The following is a 20,450-nucleotide window of genomic DNA, read 5'->3' on the forward strand; positions in this document are numbered from 1 at the left end:
TGATTCCCAACAGAATATTTAGAATATCCAAAAGAAGAAAGAAAAAAAAGAAAAAACTATCCATAGACTTACTACAACAAACAAATGCTCTTGGTGTTTTAGGACACTTCTTCCTGTGTTCTTTTATTTTATTTATTTATTTATTTATTTATTTATTTATTTATAAAAGGTACTTATTTATTTATTTATTGGTTGCCTTGGGTCTTCGTGGCGTGCAAGGTCTTTCTCTAGTTGCGGCAAGCAGGGGCTCCTGTTCTTTGTGGTGAGTTGGCTTCTCATTGCAGTGGCTTCTCTTGTTGCAGAGCACGGTCTTTAGGCTCACAGGCTTCAGTAGCCGTGGAACTTGGGCTCAGTAGTTGTGGCCCACGGGCTCTAGAGTGCAGGCTTAGTACTTGTGGCACACGGGCTTAGTTGCTCCGCGGCATGTGGGATCTTCCCACACCAGGACTTGAACCCGTGTCCCCTGCATTGGCAGATGGATTCTTAACCACTGCACCATCAGCCCCTTCCTGTGTTCTTTTAAAGTGTAGTTGTGTTTATATAATATAGTTTAAATGAGCAGTGCACTAATTTAAACTTTATATAAATGTAATTTGCTGGCATATCCATATTATTAAATGCCAATTTAAAAATATGTTTCATATCATTTCATATTTAGCTTTTGTAGATTTAATGTATATAGTGTAACTGCATCTATATCTATATATATTTTTTCTGTTTAAAGAGATAATGCAATCCTTCTTGAGAAATAGTAAATTTTTTAGATAGTAATTTTTAAAGATACATATGTGATGCCTTTCTTAGTTTTGCATCACTAAGGATTCATGTATTTGCATTAATACCTGCATTAAATGCATGATATGAAAATTTGAGCACACACTTTTTTTCCCACAACATTATCTAGATGCTAGTCTATTGGTTGCACTTTGTTGTTTAAAGTTGCACAGTAAAAGTACACATTGAAAGCTTGTTCCTTTGCAGTGGAACTCTTTTCTGCTTATATGCCTGTATGATAGTCCTCTTTCTTATATCTTTGTCTGTAAAAATATCTTGCCAGCATTTATCTTGCTAAGGGTCTTTATATCTTAGCTTTTCTTGATTTATAGCATACCGTTTTTGTTGATACATATTTTTTTGTCAGCAAAGGAAAATTTTTCTTCTGTTTCAAGCTGCCTTACTTCTATATTTTCCAGAACATCATGTGTCTCCATTTTTTTCCTCCAGATCTATCAAATCCTATCTTATTGCTTAATCTACTTTACACTTTTTCTGTATTTCAGGTTTCTCAATTAGTCTTGCTTTTATAACCATTGGTATATAATTTTATTCTATTGTTCTTTGTTTTAGGTTTTTTGAATACCTCTTTTGCTTATTAATTTCCCTTTTCATTTCTTCCAATTGACTTTTTGACTCAGAGATTCTCCCCTTACAATTTTTGAAATGCTGTAATTATTAGTTTGTTGAAGATATTTTATATAAAACCCTCGTTCTTGTGAAGACTCAAAGAATGATTTTAGTCAATGGGTTTTATTTCCCTGGATTCTTGAAGTCTATTGAAAATAGTAAACCTTTTCCTGAAATTTACTTTGGGTTTTAAAATAGATGTGGCAGTATACTGTGGTGGTTTGACATGCAGACTAGGAGTCAGAGTGCTGGGGTCAAATTTTGCCCCATTACTTAATAGCAATGTGACTTTAGCCATGTTAGTTAATTCTCTCCCAATTTCCTGGTTGACAAAATGCAGATGATACTAATTCACTTAAAACACATGCCACTACACATATTGTTTATTCAATGGTAGCTATTAATATAGTTAATTACCCTGGCTTTCTAAAAATGTCAGGAATCAATCAAAAAGAATGCCTAATTTTCTGGTTAAGTTCCTTCAAAAATGGGGCAAACTGTAAAGAGAATTTCTACCTTCTTTTAGGCTGAAACCTAAGACAATTTTTTTCTGAAATGTCTAACTCCATCTCCCAGATCCCAGCATTACTTTATTTAACTCATTTTCTGATATAGATGTTTTTGGTTTTTCCATTTTATTCATAGATATTTTGAGGGAAAGTAGGTAGAAACTGTTGTTTTAAATCATTAAAAAAAAAAAGCTAGTGGATTATTTATTTATTTTTTAAATTCACATTTGAAATCCTCCAACAGTTATCCTGTATTGTTTGGAGGCTGGGTCTGTTATTCTCCTGGGAGGAAAGTGCAGTCATTATTTTTGCCCAGTTACCAGAAGCAGTGATTTAGGTACGAGGTTTTCAACTTTCCTTGGTGGACTAAAAAGCAAGTAGCTAGGATCAGGAGGCAACTTGAGTATACTGAAAGGCCTCTGAAACTTACCTAGTTTAGTTTTGTTAAACCTTTCAACCATGCCTTAAAGAAAGGACTATACAAACTGAAACAAAATTTCCTGAAACTCTATTTACTTTTACCACATGTGATGCATTTTTTTTACATTTTGATTTTATTTCATTAAAAAATAGCATACAACCTGTTAAATTTAGTTTATTACCTCTAAAGATTTGTGGCATTCGATTAAAAAAAATCCAAAAATCACTGGATTAAAGTTTGAGGTTCTCATGACTTTCCCTCCTGCTCATATTGATGCTTTCAAATCCTATTGGAAAATAAAGGTGAGATGTGTATAAATAATATAACAAGAGATTAAAACAGATGTCACAACACATAAAAAGAAAATAGATTAACTGTAAAACTTTTTTTTCATTTTATCATTACTTCCTACACCCAACTTGGCCTCCCAGAAAAAAAAAAAAATAGAGATATTGTCAATTAAGGAAAAAAAAATTGTTTGACATTTTTTTTTTACAAGAGAAACCAAGAAAAATTATTAAATATAAAAAGTAAAAATGCCTTAATCACAGTATTTGGAAGTTTTTACTAGTATTTATTGTACACAGATCTATTTTCTGCAATTGGACAATTATGTTCTCATAGACTAGAAAGCTGAAAAGAAGAAAGATCAACTAAAACAAGTGGGTTCATCTTATTCACAGGGTGGAAATACTGTGAAATGACAAAACTTCTAGAGGCCTCTGCATTTGTAGACTTATGACAATGAAGCTTTCCCAAGCATTTATTCTTTCCACTTTTAATTTAAGAACAAGCAATTATCTGCTTTTATTGGTAACAGATAAAAGTAAAAGAAAAGAATAATTAGACACCAAACATATCTGTTATTTTTGCTTTTGTTTTCTTTTATAGGCAAGAAAATATTATAGCTGAAAACTGGCATTTTACTCTGTGCAATGGCATGTCAGACTGATTTGAGATTTATATAAAGTTCAAAATTCAGCTTTTGCTGCATTTTAAAAATAACATAGAGCTTATGTTTTTTTCCTTAATTTTATGAGCCAAACAATAGACATCTGCATTATTATACCTACTTGTTATTGTACAGCAGGATTTAGTGTACCTGCCTAATTAGACAGCTAAAAGTACCATAAAGGAATCTTAGAGCATCCTTAAACAGTTTATTTAGCAAGCCTTTTCTAGTTATTTGGCTTTGGGAAGTCTGCTGATATAAGCAGAGAGTATCATTTTTCAGGTTTAACATTGGCTTATAGTCAAAAAAAAAGAGAAAAAAAGAAAAAGAGAGCGAGAGAGGAGAGAGAGAGATTATTTCTTTGTCAAATTAAGTCATTTTTCAAGGATCCCAGGGGAGAGTACATTTACTCGCTTCATTATAACAGAACTGGTAGGGAGGTTAGGTCAAAAATATTGTTCTGAAACTGAAGTGAGAAATAACAGCTGAGAAATGTATATTTAAAATGGAGGTTCACATGAAGTATCAAAAGTTCAAAGTCTGTCTTCCTTCCATTTCTATGTGTTTCATATCTATTTAACTGAAAGGCAGAAGTAGTTGAATATTTTGAGTAATTTGTACACTCAGTGTCAGGATAGGGGGTGGTGATTAAGAAAGAGTTTCTCACTAGACACTGCTATGAAGTTGGCAGTTATTTGCAATTTGATAGCTCTCTCTTCCTCTTCTTGGTCTATCTGCTTCCAGCCACAAGCACAGTTAATCAAATGAATTTTACCTTTAGTCTCAAGTGCTATTCCTATAGGCAAATACTATAAGATTTTTTTTAATTTTAATGTTTATATACATTTATATTCACTTTGGTCAAGGTAATTTTCTTTTATACCATCCAATTTGACAAGACCATTTGAGCAATTTTCTTGAGGGTCTTTTTTCACAGTAATTCATAACACTGAATTTGACTGAATTCTAGAATAAGAAAAATATATATTAGTTACACTTCAGTCCTATCGAAATATTTGGAAGAAGAAATTAAACAACATGCATGTATTTTTTAAGGGGATAGAATTAAATATCTTGAACTTTTCCTTCTTAAAGAGGAGAAAAGGAGAAAAAATGAGCATTATAGAAAAAAATAATCATTTATCTCCCATCTATTTTTCTCCTTTTTTGGGTCAGCTGAACAATACTCTATTTATGAAATAAAACACTCCAGGAGTAAATTTTAAGAGAACAGGAAGAACTTTGGTAAAGTATCACATATGTGTTGGGTGCTCTGTTTTCTTTCTTTGATTAAGTAAGGCATATTTCTTCAACTTCCATGTTTTTTTTTCTTTTTTATGTAATTTATATCTTAATTTATATAGCAAACTCTTAGAGGTTCCTTGATATTTGTTCTCCCCTTCTTCCACAGCAACAGGCTTTCTTTTAGTTGGGTACATGGCTGCCAAACTAAAGGCTATATTTCCCAGCTTCCTTTGCCACTAGTCATGACCACTCCAATGCTGTGCACCTCATGTTCTCAAGTCAACCTGTCAAGTCTTGTTAAGGCTTAAAACAATATCTGGGGGCTGGGAAAAAGATGGCGGCGAAGTAGAGAGACATGGAGTGCATCCCTCTCCACAGATGCATTGGGAATGCACGGAAGGACGCAGTCATTCCCACAGAGAACCAGCTGAACACCAGCAGACGGCCTCGGACACCAGAAAGGGCTGCGGGGAGCCCGACATAGCCGGTAGGGAGGCATCTACGAGGGTGAAGCGGCGGAGCTGTGGCAGACGGGAGGGAGTGAGAAACATACGGAGGGTCCGCAGCGCAGCTCAGCGTTCCCGGACCGACACATCGATCCGCAGCTGAACGGAGGGTCCAGGAGCGGGAGTGTGGGAACCGGAGAGCTGGTTGAGGGTGAGAAACATTGTTGCCGGTAGGGTGATGGACCGAGAGGACAGGAGGGAGGAGGTCCGCGGCGAGGAGTGCCCGTCCCTGAGAGCTGCCCGGCCATGATGGCGGCTGGAGGCTGCAGGCTCCCGGGCGGGGGGGAGGAGCCGCGCGCATAGCCTCTCCCTCTCTTTCCGTGCCTCTACAACAGGCAGTGGAGAGACGCCCTGCAGGCCACCTAAGGCGCTCAGGGATAACAAGCACCCTCAGGCACTCGGGCGGGGCTAGATTAAAATTCCTTGCAACGCCAGCAGCAGGGAGGCTGCCGAGAGAAAAAAAACAAAAAACCAGCATCAAAAAGAAAAAACCCCGAGAGAGGCCCAACTCTAAGACTTTCTGTGTACGCCTGAGCCACCAGCGTCCCTCTGCAACAGGCACCTCCAAGCCTGACTGAAACAACAGTGCGCCACTGCTCACTCACTCCCAGGAGAAGGAGCCACTATTGTACCCTCTCCCTCCCCACACACCGAAGCTTACAGATGAACAATAAAGGAACCTCCGCTGGTCACAGAATAACGCAAAAAAAAAAAAAACCCAAGGCAAGGAGAAGGACACTTACAGCTGAGACGCTAAGGAAACAGAAATAGTAGTATCAATACCTATTGAACTGGTCCATTCGGGGATCAGTTCTGGATTTTTTTTTTTTTCTTTCTCTCTCTCTCTCTTTTTTTTTTTTTTTTTTTTTTTTTGATTTATTAAATACAATCTTAGCCCTAAGGGATCTACAAGTTTTACAACATAATTTTTTAAGGATATTTTTTATTCTTTTTTTTTTTTTTTTTTTTTTTTGCCTTTTTATATACTTCTATATCTAGCTAAGTTTTTGGTAGTATGGACAAAATATCTTTCATACTTTCCTTTCATCCCTATTTTTTATACATTTCTATTCCTTTCTTTTTATTTGCATATTTCCAACCACATTACGCTCTTCTGTTCCCCTTTCTTCCAGCCATTTTAAGTGTATTTTATCTTAACATACTTATAAGCAACACTATCGGTCTGCTCAGACTCCTTGCTCTATTCTCCAGATGATGCACTGCCTTGGTATTAATATTAGGCTTTTGTCTTTATCTTAGTTCTTAGTACAGTTGTCTAATTACATTCTGAGAATCTCCATTCTCTCTGGTGGTACTCCAGCTCATTTCTATATTTGATCCTAGCTTACAAAATCTCCCTGGATTGATGTTTGTATGTGTAGGGTGTTATTTGTTGTTTGTTTGCTTTTGCTTTTGTCTCTGATTTGTTCTGTTTCAGTTGTCAATTTCTGCTGGGTTTCTCTCTGAATATCTGATAGCACACTGGGGTTCTGTCAGGTCTTTCTAGAGCCTTATGTCCTAACGGATTTAATAATTGTGTGTCTTATACATGTATGTGTTTCCTAGACTGAATATTCGTTTAATCCAATACATGGACATTAGTCTGAGGCTTGGACAGTCTTCTATAAACACCTCTATCACCAGGACAAGCAACCCCAAAAGCTTGGACAACCATGAGGAAACAAAGAAACCCCATGCAGGCAAAGGAGCAGGAAAAAAACCCACAAGACCAAATAAATGAGGAGGAAATAGGAAAAATGCCTGAAAAAGAATTTAGAGTAATGATAGTAAAAATGATACAAAACCTTGATAACAAAATAGAGAAAGTACAAGAAACAGTTCATAAGAACTCAGAAAAACAAACAGCAATGGATAACAAAATAACTGAAATTAAAAATACTCTAGATGCTATAACCAGCAGAATGACTGAGGCAGAAGAACGAATAAGTGAGTTGGAAGATCGAATGGGAGAAATAAATGCCACAGAGCAGGAAAAAGAAAAAAAAAATAAAAAGACTAGAAGACAGCCTCAGAGACCTCAGTGATAACCTTAAACGTACCAACATTCGAATTATAGGCATCCCAGAAGAAGAAGAAAACAAGAAAGGGTCTGAGAAAATATTTGAAGAGGTTCTAGTGGAAAACTTCCCCAACATGGAAAAGGAAATAATTCACCAAGTCCAAGAAGCACAGAGAGTCCCATACAGAATAAACCCAAGGAGAAATACACCAAGACAGATATTAATCAAACTAACTACCATTAAACACAAAGAAAAAATATTAAAAGCAGCAAGAGAAAAGCAACAAACAACATATAAGGGAAAACCCATAAGTATAACAGCTGATCTTTCTACAGAAACTCTGCAGGCCAGAAGGGAATGGCAGGATATACTGAAAGTCCTGAAAGAGAGAAGCCTACAGCCAAGAATACTCTACCCAGCAAGAATCTCATTCAGATTTGAGGGAGAAATCAAAAGCTTTCCAGACAAGCAAAAGTTAAGAGAATTCAGCACCACCAAACCAGCCTTACAACAAGTGCTACAGGAACTTCTCTAAGTAGGAAACACAAGAAAAGGAAAACACCTACAAATACAAACCCAAAACAATTCAGAAAATGGTCATTGGAACACACATGTCAATAATCACTTTAAATGTCAATGGATTAAATGCTCCAACCAAAAGACACAGACTGGCTGAATGGATACAAAAACAAGACCCTTCTATATGCTGCCTACAAGAAACCCACTTCAGACCAAGGGATACATATAGACTGAAAGTGAAGGATGGAAAAAGATATTCCATGCAAATGGAAGTCAAAAGAAAGCTGGAGTAGCAATACTCATATCAGACAAATTAGACTTGAAAGTAAAGACTATTAAAAGAGACAAGGAAGGGCACTACATAATGATCAAGGGATCCATCCAAGAAGAACATATCACAATGGTAAATATCTATGCCCCCAATATAGGAGCACCTCAATACATAAGGCAAATGCTAACAGCTCTAAAAGGGGACATCGACAGTAACACAATAATAGTGGGAGACTTGAACACCCCACTTACATCAATGGACAGATCATCCAAACAGAAAATAAATAAAGACACACAAGCTTTAAATGACACATTAGACCATCTCGACTTAATTGATATTTATAGGACATTCCATCCAAAAACGACAGACTACACGTTCTTCTCAAGTGCACACGGAACATTTTCCAGGATAGATCACATCTTGGGTCACAAATCAAACCTCAGCAAATTCAAGAAAATTGAAATCATACCAAGCATCTTCTCAGACCACAATGCCATGAGACTAGATATCAATTACAGGAAAAAAACTGCAAAAAATACAAACACATGGAGGCTAAACAATTCACTCTTAAACAACCAAGGAATCACTACAGAAATCAAAGAGGAAATCAAAAAATATCTAGAAACAAATGACAACGAAAACACAACAACCCAAAACCTATGGGACGTAGCAAAAGCAGTTCTAAGAGGGAAGTTTATAGCAATACAGTCCTACCTTAAGAAACAAGAAAATGATCGAATAAACAACCTAACCTTACACCTAAAACGACTAGAGAAAGAAGAACAAAGAAACCCCAAAGTGAGCAGAAGGAAAGAAATCATAAAGATCAGAGCAGAAATAAATGAAAAAGAAAGGAAAGAAACCATAAGAAAAATAAATGAAACTAAAAGCTGGTTCTTTGAGAAGATTAACAAAATTGGTAAACCATTAGCCAGACTCATCAAGAAAAAAAGGGAGAAGATGCACATCAACAGAATTAGAAATGAAAAAGGAGAAGTCACAACGGACACCTCAGAAATACAAAACATCATGAGAGACTACTACAAGCAACTATATGCCAATAAACTGGATAACCTGGAAGAAATGGATACATTCTTAGAAAAATACAATCTTCCAAGACTGAACCAGGAAGAAATAGAAACCATGAACAGACCAATCACAAGTACAGAAATTGAGGCAGTGATTAAAAATCTCCCAACACACAAAAGCCCAGGACCAGATGGATTCACAGGCGAATTCTATCAAACATTTCGAGAAGAGTTAACACCTATCCTTCTCAAACTCTTCCAAAATATTGCAGAAGGCGGAGCACTCCCAAACTCATTCTACAAGGCTACCATCACCCTGATACCAAAACCAGGCAAAGATGTCACAAAAAAAGAAAACTACAGACCAATATCACTGATGAATATAGATGCAAAAATCCTCAACAAAATGCTAGCTAACAGACTCCAACAGCACATTAAAAAAATCATACACCACGATCAAGTGGGTTTTATCCCTGGGATGCAAGGATTCTTCAATATACGCAAATCAATCAACGTGATACATCATATCAACAAATTGAAGGATAAAAACCATATGATCATTTCAATAGATGCAGAAAAAGCTTTTGACAAAGTTCAACATCCCTTTATGATAAAAGCTCTCCAGAAAATGGGCATAGAAGGAAATTACCTCAACATCATAAAAGCCATATATGAAAAACCAAAAGCCAACATTGTTCTCAATGGAGAAAAACTGGAAGAATTCCCTCTAAGAACAGGAACAAGACAAGGGTGTCCACTCTCACCACTGTTATTCAACATAGTTTTGGAAGTGTTAGCCACAGCAATCAGAGAAGAAAAAGAAATTAAAGGAATCCAAATTGGAAAAGAAGAAGTAAAATTGTCACTCTTTGCAGATGACATGATATTATATATAGAAAACCCTGAAGACGCTACCAGAAAACTGCTAGCACTCATTGATGAGTTTAGTAAAGTAGCAGGATACAAAATGAATGCACAGAAATCTCTTGCATTCATATACACTAACAACGGAAGAGCAGAAAGAGAAATTAAGGAAACTCTCCCATTCACCATTGCAACCAAAAGAATCAAATACCTAGGAATAAACCTGCCTAAGGAGGCAAAAGATCTGTATGCAGAAAACTTTAAGACATTGATGAAAGACATCAAAGACGACACAAACAGATGGAGGGACATACCATGTTCCTGGATTGGAAGAATCAACATCATGAAAATGACTGTACTACCCAAAGCAATTTACAGATTCAATGCAATCCCCATCAAATTACCAATGGCATTTTTCACAGAACTAGAGCAAGAAATCTTACGATTTGTATGGAAACGCAAAAGACCCCGAATAGCCAAAGCAATCTTGAGAAGGAAAAATGGAGTTGGTGGAATCAGGCTTCCTGACTTCAAACTATACTACAAGGCCATAGTGATCAAGACAGTATGGTACTGGCACAAAAAGAGAAAGGAAGATCAATGGAATAGAATAGAGAACTCAGAAGTAAGCCCAAACACATATGGGCACCTTATCTTTGACAAAGGAGGCATGAGTATACAATGGAAAAAAGACAGCCTCTTCAATAAGTGGTGCTGGGAAAATTGGACAGCAACATGTAAAAGAATGAAATTAGAACACTTCCTAACACCATACACAAAAATAAACTCCAAATGGATTGAAGACCTACATGTAAGGCCAGACACGATAAAACTCCTAGAGGAAAACATAGGCAGAACACTCTTTGACATCCATCAAAGCAAGATCCTTTTTGACCCACCTCCTAGAATCATGGAAATAAAATCAAGAATAAACGAATGGGACCTCATGAAACTTAAAAGCTTTTGCACAACAAAAGAAACCATAAACAAGACTAAAAGGCAACCCTCAGAATGGGAAAAAATAATTGCCTATGAAACAACGGACAAAGGATTAACCTCCAAAATATACAAGCAGCTCATGCAGCTTCATACCAAAAAAGCAAATAACCCAATCCACAAATGGGCAGAAGACCTAAATAGACATTTCTCCAAAGAAGACATACAGATGGCCAACAAACACATGAAAAGATGCTCAACATCACTCATCATCAGAGAAATGCAAGTCAAAGCCACAATGAGGTATCACCTCACACCAATCAGAATGGCCATCATCACAAAGTCTGGAAACAACAAATGTTGGAGAGGGTGTGGAGAAAAGGGAACTCTCCTGCACTGTTGGTGGGACTGTAAGTTGGTACAGCCACTATGGAAAACAATTTGGAGGTTCCTTAAAAAACTACAAATAGAACTACCATATGATCCAGTAATCCCACTCCTGGGCATATACCCAAAGAAAACCATAATCCCAAAAGTAACTTGTACCATAATGTTTATTGCAGCACTCTTTACAATAGCCAGGACATGGAAGCAACCTAAATGCCCATCAACAAATGAATGGATACAGAAGATGTGGCATATATATACAATGGAATATTACTCAGCTATAAAAAGGGATGAGATGGAGCTATATGTCATGAGGTGGATAGAACTACAATCTGTCATACAGAGTGAAGTAAGTCAGAAAGAGAAAGACAAATATTGTATGCTAACTCACATATACGGAATCTAAAAATGGTACTGATGAACTCAGTGACAAGAACAAGGACGCAGATACAGAGAATGGACTGGAGAACTCGAGGTATGGGAGCGGGCGGGGGGTGAAGGGGAAACTGAGAAGAAGCGAGAGAGTAGCACAGACATATATATTCTACCAACTGTAAAATAGTCAGTGGGAAGTTGTTGTATAACAAAAGGAGTCCAACTCAAGGATGGAAGATGCCTTAGAGGACTGGGGCAGGGAGGGTGGGGGGGACTCGAGGGGGGGGCGTCAAGGAAGGGAGGGAATATGGGGATAAAAACAGTTGATTGAACCTGGTGTCCCCCCCAAAAAAAAAAGAAAAAAAAAAAAACAATATCTGGTACATGATAAGCACAATTTACATTTCAGAAAGAGGGAGAACATGAGATTTTTTTTTAAGAAAACACACTGTTTCCAGATAATGCTCTAAAATGAATAGGCATCACATCCTAAGTTTCTCACCCTTTTTTCACTAACCTGGAGATGCCAGAACTGGAACAGCCATGTTGGGCCCCCACGTTAGCCGTGTAAAGGCACTGGCAGAGCCACTTATCAGCTCTGGATGCTCGCCTACCAGTGAATTGTCATATGAGAGAGAGTAAACTTCCATCTTGCATGACTCACTGAAATTTGGGATGTCTTTCCTGGTGGGACTGTAATCAACTAATATGATTTACTAATAATTCTCCTTTAAGAGAAATTTCTCTAGAAAAATAAAATTAGTTATTAGTTTAAAAATAGAGATACAGATTTGTGTGGAAAAATGAAGTACAATTTTGCAGAATGTATTTACATGTATACTTCTTAGCAGACTAAAAAAGTAATCAAGACATATTATTCAAATCTGAGTATTTATGATTTTACTATCACTTAAGTGGAAAGATTCTCAAATTCAAATCCATTACACTACAGAGGTTTCAACAGCATAGTGTTTGTCTTATCCTTATAATTTTTGGTAGACATGCATTATTCAGCTGTTATTATGTAGAGCACTATACCAAGACCAAAGGGGGAGAGAGAGAACGGGGCGTGGTGGTGGTGGCGGGGGAGGGGGAGATCCAGTGATACCTATGCATTGTGTGTGTGTGTGCCTGCCCGTGTGTATTCAGAACAGCCTTTCAACCAAGCCTTGTCTTCACCCTTCCCTTTCCTATTCATACTCGACAAAATCACCAGAATATTTTAACTTTTCTCTTTATTTTTTAAGGTAATCTGCTATACTATAGACCTCTAGGAGTCTCCTGCATGATTAACTTCAAATTTTTGGCACATTATTCAGAAATTTTCAAAATCAAGTATTAGCCTGCTTTTTTGTCCTCTTAGTCCGTCTCTCCTTCCAAGTATCTCTTACTTTATCTAACTAGGCAGAATTAGTCATCGTCGCCCTTTGTTTCCACAGCACAGTCAATCTGGATGTATCAGAATATTAAACACATTGTTTTCTGGTTACTTGCTTATCTGCCTCCTTTCATTATACGATTAGTTTGTCAGAGACAAGCACCTCATATATTTCATACTTCATACTCTCCAGCATTTGTTTCAGCACGCGAGTATTACATTTTCATTTCAAAGTTATTTTTTCTCAATATTGCCTGAAGCCACTAGAGGTAGAAATGGAGTGTTTTAGAACCCTAAATATAAAAAGAAGATTCTTATATGATCCCTTATATGTATTTGTGTGTGTGTGTGTGCTTTTACATCAGCATTTAGCCAATAAGATGCTTTAAAAATCATATGACGTATATAACACTTTTTATGGGAAACGTCAACATATACAAAAAATACACAGAATAATACACTGAAATTCCAAGTAACCATCAATCAGCTCAAACAATTGTCAGTTCACTTCCAATCTTGTTTCAGTTCTACCCACACAATTCTCCCTTCATGGATTATTTTGAAGCCAATCTCAGAAGTGATATTTTTAATCTGTAAACATTTCATTATGATCTCCAAAAGGCAAGACCTCTTTTTAAAAATGTAACTACCATGTCATTACCATGATTAAAAACAATAATTTCTTGACATCATCAAACATTCACTAGTGTTCAAGTTTTCTTTTGTTTCCCTTTTAAAACAAATTTTATTGAGATATAATTGACATACAATAAACTGCATATATTTAAAGTGTAAAATTAGATATCTTTTTTGTATTAGTCATCTCTTTCAAGTTTTCAATTTAAAAATAAATGAAGTAAACGTTTTCAACTTTAATGTATAGGTTACCAACCCATATCTTTTATCTTGAAATGTACTGATATTTGTCATTTAGGGTTTCTCACTATCTGGATTTTGCTGTACAATATAGCATTTCTTCTCCCTATTTTGTTACTTTTATATTAGCATTGGGTCTAATGGCTTAATCAGAATTAGTTTTTTGTTTTTGTTTTCTTTTCTCATGAGACTAATTCGGGGTGATAGGGTGATGTTGTGTTCTTAAATCTAGAGGCACATCACAACATTAAATGTGCCAGTACAACATGGGAATATTTTAATTAAAATAATTTGGATTCTGTTCTTACCAATAGGAATCTTCTACCATGATTTGGGAACACAACATTCAAGCTTAAACAGTCTAGAGAACCAGCTCATCTTTTTTTTTTTTCAACCAAACAAGTCAGTTATGCCAGGAAAGAAACACAGAATCAAGTTTAAAGGAAAAAACAAAAACTGTAACTAACATTTATTTATAAGATGTCGTAGAAGGCGATTGAACCAGAAGGTAAATAGTTAAAAGAACCAAGAAATTCCTAAGGAGATATAAGGTAAAGTTTGTACTAAGTCATTCAGGCAAGTCTCTAAAGAGATGTTGTGTATGGTTGAAGAAAACCTTTCATGTAGAGGAAAGGATGGGGAGCAGAAGCAAAGAATTCATTGACTGTAAGCTTGATATGACAACAATAACATGGCTATGTAAAGCTCAGAGAAGTAATAGCCTCCTGATCATATTGTGTTCCATTCTGGGTAACATAAAAATATGTTTAGTGAAATACTGAGGACTTTGAGAACATTTAAAGGCAGTTGAACAAGATGATGAACAATCTGGAGACTCTGCCTTACACAGCTTGAAGAAAACTATGTATGTGTATACGTGTGTGTATATAGGTGGTTATGAGGGTCAGATTAGGGATTAAAGTATCCTATAGTAGGCTTGATAAGAAGAGAGTTTAAAATATTTGAAAGGATATCATCTGGACTTATTCTGCCTAACTATGGAAGAAAGACTTTGAACTGGTGGATAGAGGCTATAAATACATGGATTTGTCCTCAACCAAATAAAAAAAGTCATCTGTGCTAAAGTGAAATGAGTTAAATTTTGGCAGATTCTGGATAACCTCCTTAGTATTGTTGTATATGTGATCTCTGCTTTATACCAAAAACCACATGATCCTTTTAGGATGCTCTAGAGTGAAATCTAAAGCAATAAATTCTAACTGAAATAGAAGCCACATCCTGATGGAAATCTTCAGAAACTAAGCTTATTCCCATAGTACATTTTATCCCATAGTATATTGCTTTGCTAACACATTCCCTCAACCTTGTTCTGCCAGGTCTTGTCACTAAGGATGTAATATGTGGAGTGAGAAGTTGTACAACTTTAGCTTCAGGTAGTCTTGCAACACTAAGATTTTGTCTTGTTTGTTCTTTTATTTATCATCACCATCACCACCATCCGCAATGACATTTTACTGTCACCCTAAATCTTGGAAATGAGAACTCAACTAGAGGGAAGAGCACTGGGTTTCATTTTTTCAGGTCCCCAACATTTCCCAGAGGATAGGAGTTTAGACAATTGGAGAGGAGTGGAAGCTGCCAGGCCTGTCTGATTTCTAAATTTCTAGAGAATTTCTAGAGCAGCCTAGAACGAATGAGCAAGAAATGTGTACGTCGCAGACAGAATGTCTGGAACACGCTGGTGAAAACCCCCTTACCCTTCCTGGTAGCCTGGGCTTGCTGTTTGGCCTAGACTATTTTTGGCTTATGTTTTCAATAGGAATGTCCAGCTCTTATGTACTTGGTTCTTACACCTCCTTTTCCTTGCCTGTTTCTGGGTCCCTATACTAGTTGCCTGATTACGGGGATACAATTTTCCACCCGTCCATCTTGAGTGCAATGCACACATGGTCTATGTAGCACGGCCTCCTCCCTTCCAGGTGCCAACATCTGCAGTACATTTTGCCTCCTCTTCACTTCTACTCCCATCCTTTTTCTGGCTTTTCTCAGTTGGCCTAAATTTTCGGAATCCCCCGAGATCTACTTGTTCCAAACCCAACAGATATAGAAACAGGATTGTTTATTCAAATGTTACTGTCAATACTCCTCTTCTAGGAGGTATACATATGTGTGGGAGAAGCAGAAGGAGAAATTGTTACATCAGATGAATGATCCTGACGTTTTTCCAGTCCTCAAAGACTCTGTGATTTGGCCCCAGCCTAAATCTCCTTGGCCATCCATTGCATCCTTGACCTGTTCTCAGGCCACCATCTTATCAAGTCCAGTCGGAATCTACTAATATCCCTTTTACACCATGTTGCCATGCTGCATCTTTTTCTACATAAAATTCTTAAAACTAAATATAAGCAAAAGACACTTTGAGGGAAAAATTAAACTTTAATGTCAACTACCTGCAGCTTCTAGGCTTTTCAAAATGCACAAACAGAACCCCTGCATGTATGTGAGTGAACTGATTATTTTCAAAAAAATACTTATTCACAGAAATATTCATACTATGGCAGTTATTTTGTTATGAATCTATTATATGAATAAAAATAATAAAGTATGTTTATGTTTGAAACAAAGGAAAAGCAATTTTATATCTGCTAAATATCCATCATTTTCACTCTAAAAATATATATTTTAAATTGTATATCTTTTCTCAGGAATCTGTAATATTGTAAATACACTGACTAGAGTAACAGAGTAATTGTATTTTTATTTAATGTATAGTTCCAGAAAATAAACAATTTAAACTGTGGGGAGATAAAAATATATATGTATGCATGTGCAAACACAAACAGGCATGCGTATATACACATGCTTAAATACACATAGAGAGAGACAGAGAGACAGAAACAAACACACACACACAGAGAGAAGAAAATGGAGAGAATATGAGAATTTATTAAGACAATCTTATCATTAGGGCTATATGTGAGAGGTAACTTTTTAATACTTAGAATATTTTGGGATGATTTCTCTTGAGATTGAATTTTCACATGCTAAGCTTTAGATAATTAACAACTTGTAGTTATTTGTTAAGTAAAAAAGTACCCTGTGCAAAAGATTGAGGATTTTTTTAGTGTGTGTTATATGCATGATATTTGATTGTCTAAAACTGACAGTCTTTTTTTTTAATTTTTTAAAATAATCTAATATCTTGATTTTTTTTTCTTGTCCTCTATTCCTTTTATTTAATCTATCAAAAAGTAAATTTTAGTGGTGGATATAGATTCTATTGATCGGAAATGCCTTAGGAATGACAAGTGCTGACCCATAGGTAGGTAGATGATCAAACAGAAATAGAAATAGAAATAGATACATGTCATGGGTCATGAACTTGAAAACTACTTGCTCTCCTTCTTTGTACATTTTTATCTGCTGATATTTAATACACTATTTGTACTCCATAAATGTAATTAAGAAAAGCTTTTGATTTTCTTTTTCTAAGTAGTTTAAGTTAAGATTTAGGATAATATTGATTTCTCATGCACAAATATGCAAAATATTCTGTATTCAATAATCAGGAAGGTATTTTTAAATAGCTAGTGATAGCAGAGAGAAACAAATGAAGAAACAATCTTACCAATCCTTTCTTTCTTCAGTGGAATTTCAAAGGCCAGCCCAGGTCAACATGCCTCCCTTATACTGCTCTAAATCACAAACTGGGTAATTGTGTAATTCCCGATGTGAATCTCTGGCCTCTATCTGCCTGACATTTTCAAATAAGCTTTTACTCACCCACTAATTCACTCAATGCTGTCACCAGACTTTGGGCCTGTCACAACCTAACATGTGGAATGTCATTCACTAGCCCTCCACATCAGAATTGGGTCATCCTTGATGCTGGTGATGCTTTGATTTGGGGACATCAATCACCCACTGACAGGTTCCTTTTCTTGAGGCTCAGGTCCATACTATTTAGATACAGACTGCCCTTAAAGCCTACTTTCTTCTTGAATTGACAACTGATTTTGGCTGCCTTAACTGTTTACTTGTCATTCCCCATTTTGATAATAAGATCTTGAACTCCAGTGGAGAGAACAGAGAATCTTGCTTCTAAATCATTGTCCCTATGTTTCTTTGCCTGGATTTATATAATCTGTGCTCCCATATTTAGAGGACGCTAAATCAACGCTATTAATTAAGTCTTCCTTGACCCTAGAGTGCAGGACCTCTCTACCTAGATCTTCTCAATGCCACAGAGATTATGATCATGACACCATGAAGAAGAAAACAATTACCTTTACCCACTGTTCCACTGTCCTAAAGTATATATCAAGCCAGCTTCAGGGAGTTGTGTTAAAATACTGATAAAAGAAACAGCACGTTTTTCAAAGGTTTACATAAATCGAAATGTGAATGCTACACCTGAGTTCAAAGAAAATAGGGATACTAGAGATGATAAAAAGGAAGGATAGTAATGACTACGAGAAGAACTTGATAGTAATTGTGAATTCTAGAACAAGAAACTGACATCATAGTGGAAGTAATTCTAAATAAACTCAGATGACTTGTGAAAATCATATGTACTTATTGTATGTTGCTTTCACATATGTAGCAAATACTCTTTGCCTATATACCTTTTGGGAGAATTGCCTAAAAATCATACTTATGTTTTAGAACATATATTTTAGGGAGCAGAGGGTCTCACCCATGCTGAGGAGGGTTCCTCTCAGCAACCAGCAGCTTCCTTCTCTTCCAGCAGCAGATTTGTCGTTTACCATATGTGCCCTACACATACTACTATCATTTTCTAGGTAGACTGTGAAGATCGGAGCACTAGGCAGAGTCACTGATGGAGACAGCATGTGTTGCATTGCAAATGTCTTCTTTAGTTCACTTCATTATAAATATCACAACAACATGGTTTTGTCAAATATGGGATTTCTTTTTTAGTAACTGAATCTTCCAAACAGAATATTTTTCAGGATGATAAGTTAAAATGATACTTTGTCATAAGTTATGTGACGTATCTCCGTGCCCTCCAAAGCCCAGAGGCATACATACATCATATTACCATCTATAAATCTCAGGTTTTCATTATCATGAAATACAAGAGCACAGCTATCTAATTTATGAGGCTGGAAATTTTATTTCCCAGTTCTGTCATTTGGTATTAAGGTTTCTTCTGATTAAACCTCACAGTATTAATGTTTCAAAGAGTAAGGGCGTTTTTCAAGAACGTCACAGTTACTACTGCAACGTGTTAAGCATGATTTAATTAATCTTGAATAGACTGTCTCCGAAGCAATTAAACCAGCTATGTCATACCCAGTCTAACTCTCTCATTTTCCATAAGGATGGCAAATTAGTTTTACAAAGATATGTAAATTAATTAAGTGCAGAAGTTGTGTATTAGAAGAATCTGCTTCTCTTAGATAAAATTGAAAACTTGTTAAAGATGTGAGCCCTTTGATAAGCCACTTAAAATTACTTTTCCTGGCAGTTTTTAAAAAGAATATACACTGTACTTGTCTCATTAAGGGAAAAAAAATAAACAAATGCTGTGAACTGATCCGCCAATATTATACATATATTAGGCACCCGTACTGAGTGTAATCTAACAGAATGTAATAAAACTAGAAGCTGACAATGTAATGAAGAAAGAATAAATGCTATGTTGATTTACAGGAACAAGTTTGTTCTTTTGAAATGAAATGAAAGCACCTGTTACCAGAAGAGAATGTAAATGCCAAAGGGAATATTTCTGTTCATGAAGTTTTCAATTTAGAACTGCACAATTCAGCTCAGTAAATCAAATTTGTATACAAGAAAAGAAAAGCCAAGAACTAGTTTTACTGTGAAAATGGTGTTATAAAGGCTCACTAGACCATCAATTCTGTCACAATGTTGAAAAAATAAACTTTAAGTTTACTAGCCAATTGGCCCTTTCTTCCAGAACAAATTTTAAATTGGATTCAAACATCATCTATACATAATATCCAACGGATGTTGACATTTGGCTTATAAACTTTCTGGTTGCTACTCAAATGTTCACTGTATGTCTTTTCTCTGTATGTCTCTATTTTTCCTTCTTCTCTAACTCCTTTCTTTCTACCAAATATTTATTGAGCACCAACTATGTGTGGGATACTCTGATAGGTCTTGGGAAGAATAAATTAGTCTCGGGCCAGGGCAACAGCAATGGAGACCCCAGGAATCTCAGTGCACCATGCCTGATTCATGAGTAGGATGTGGACAAAAGAAGGGTGCCATCTCCTCTTGACCACTTGCTCAGGACTCACTGCTCAGCTGGGGAAGGAGGAAACGTTCTGAAGATGCGCTCCTCCCAGGAAGAAAGCCCTTTGACTAGGAGCTCAAGGGGGGGAGGTGGGGAGCCTGGTGTTTTTAGCTGCACGCGGCTACCAGGAGTGGAGTGTCTGCCTTGCCGAGCTGGGAGTGGGGAAGCAGAGAGTCACTTTGTTTCAGATATCACAGTCTCTTGCCTTTCTTACTGAATTTTCCCTAGATTTTCTTGAATAGATTTTTCTTCATTTGTTTGTTTCCTTTTAGGACCATTTCCACAGGCTTTAAATGGTTGAGTTTTTAAAACAATTTTTACCAGTTTCACAGGTGAACGGGTCAGTGAAGCTTCCCACGCTATCTTGCAAGAAGTTGATCTTCTAGTTCATTATTTTAGATTGAAAATTTTTAGTTGAGGGGAGGGAATAGACAACTTTCTGAACAGCTGTTATATCTTTGTCTATTATGCGAATGTTATAAACCTTTTTCTAATCATTTGTTAAAAGCCT

This window comes from Hippopotamus amphibius, chromosome 13 (assembly GCF_030028045.1).
Source record: "Hippopotamus amphibius kiboko isolate mHipAmp2 chromosome 13, mHipAmp2.hap2, whole genome shotgun sequence".
Lineage (NCBI taxonomy): Eukaryota > Metazoa > Chordata > Mammalia > Artiodactyla > Hippopotamidae > Hippopotamus > Hippopotamus amphibius.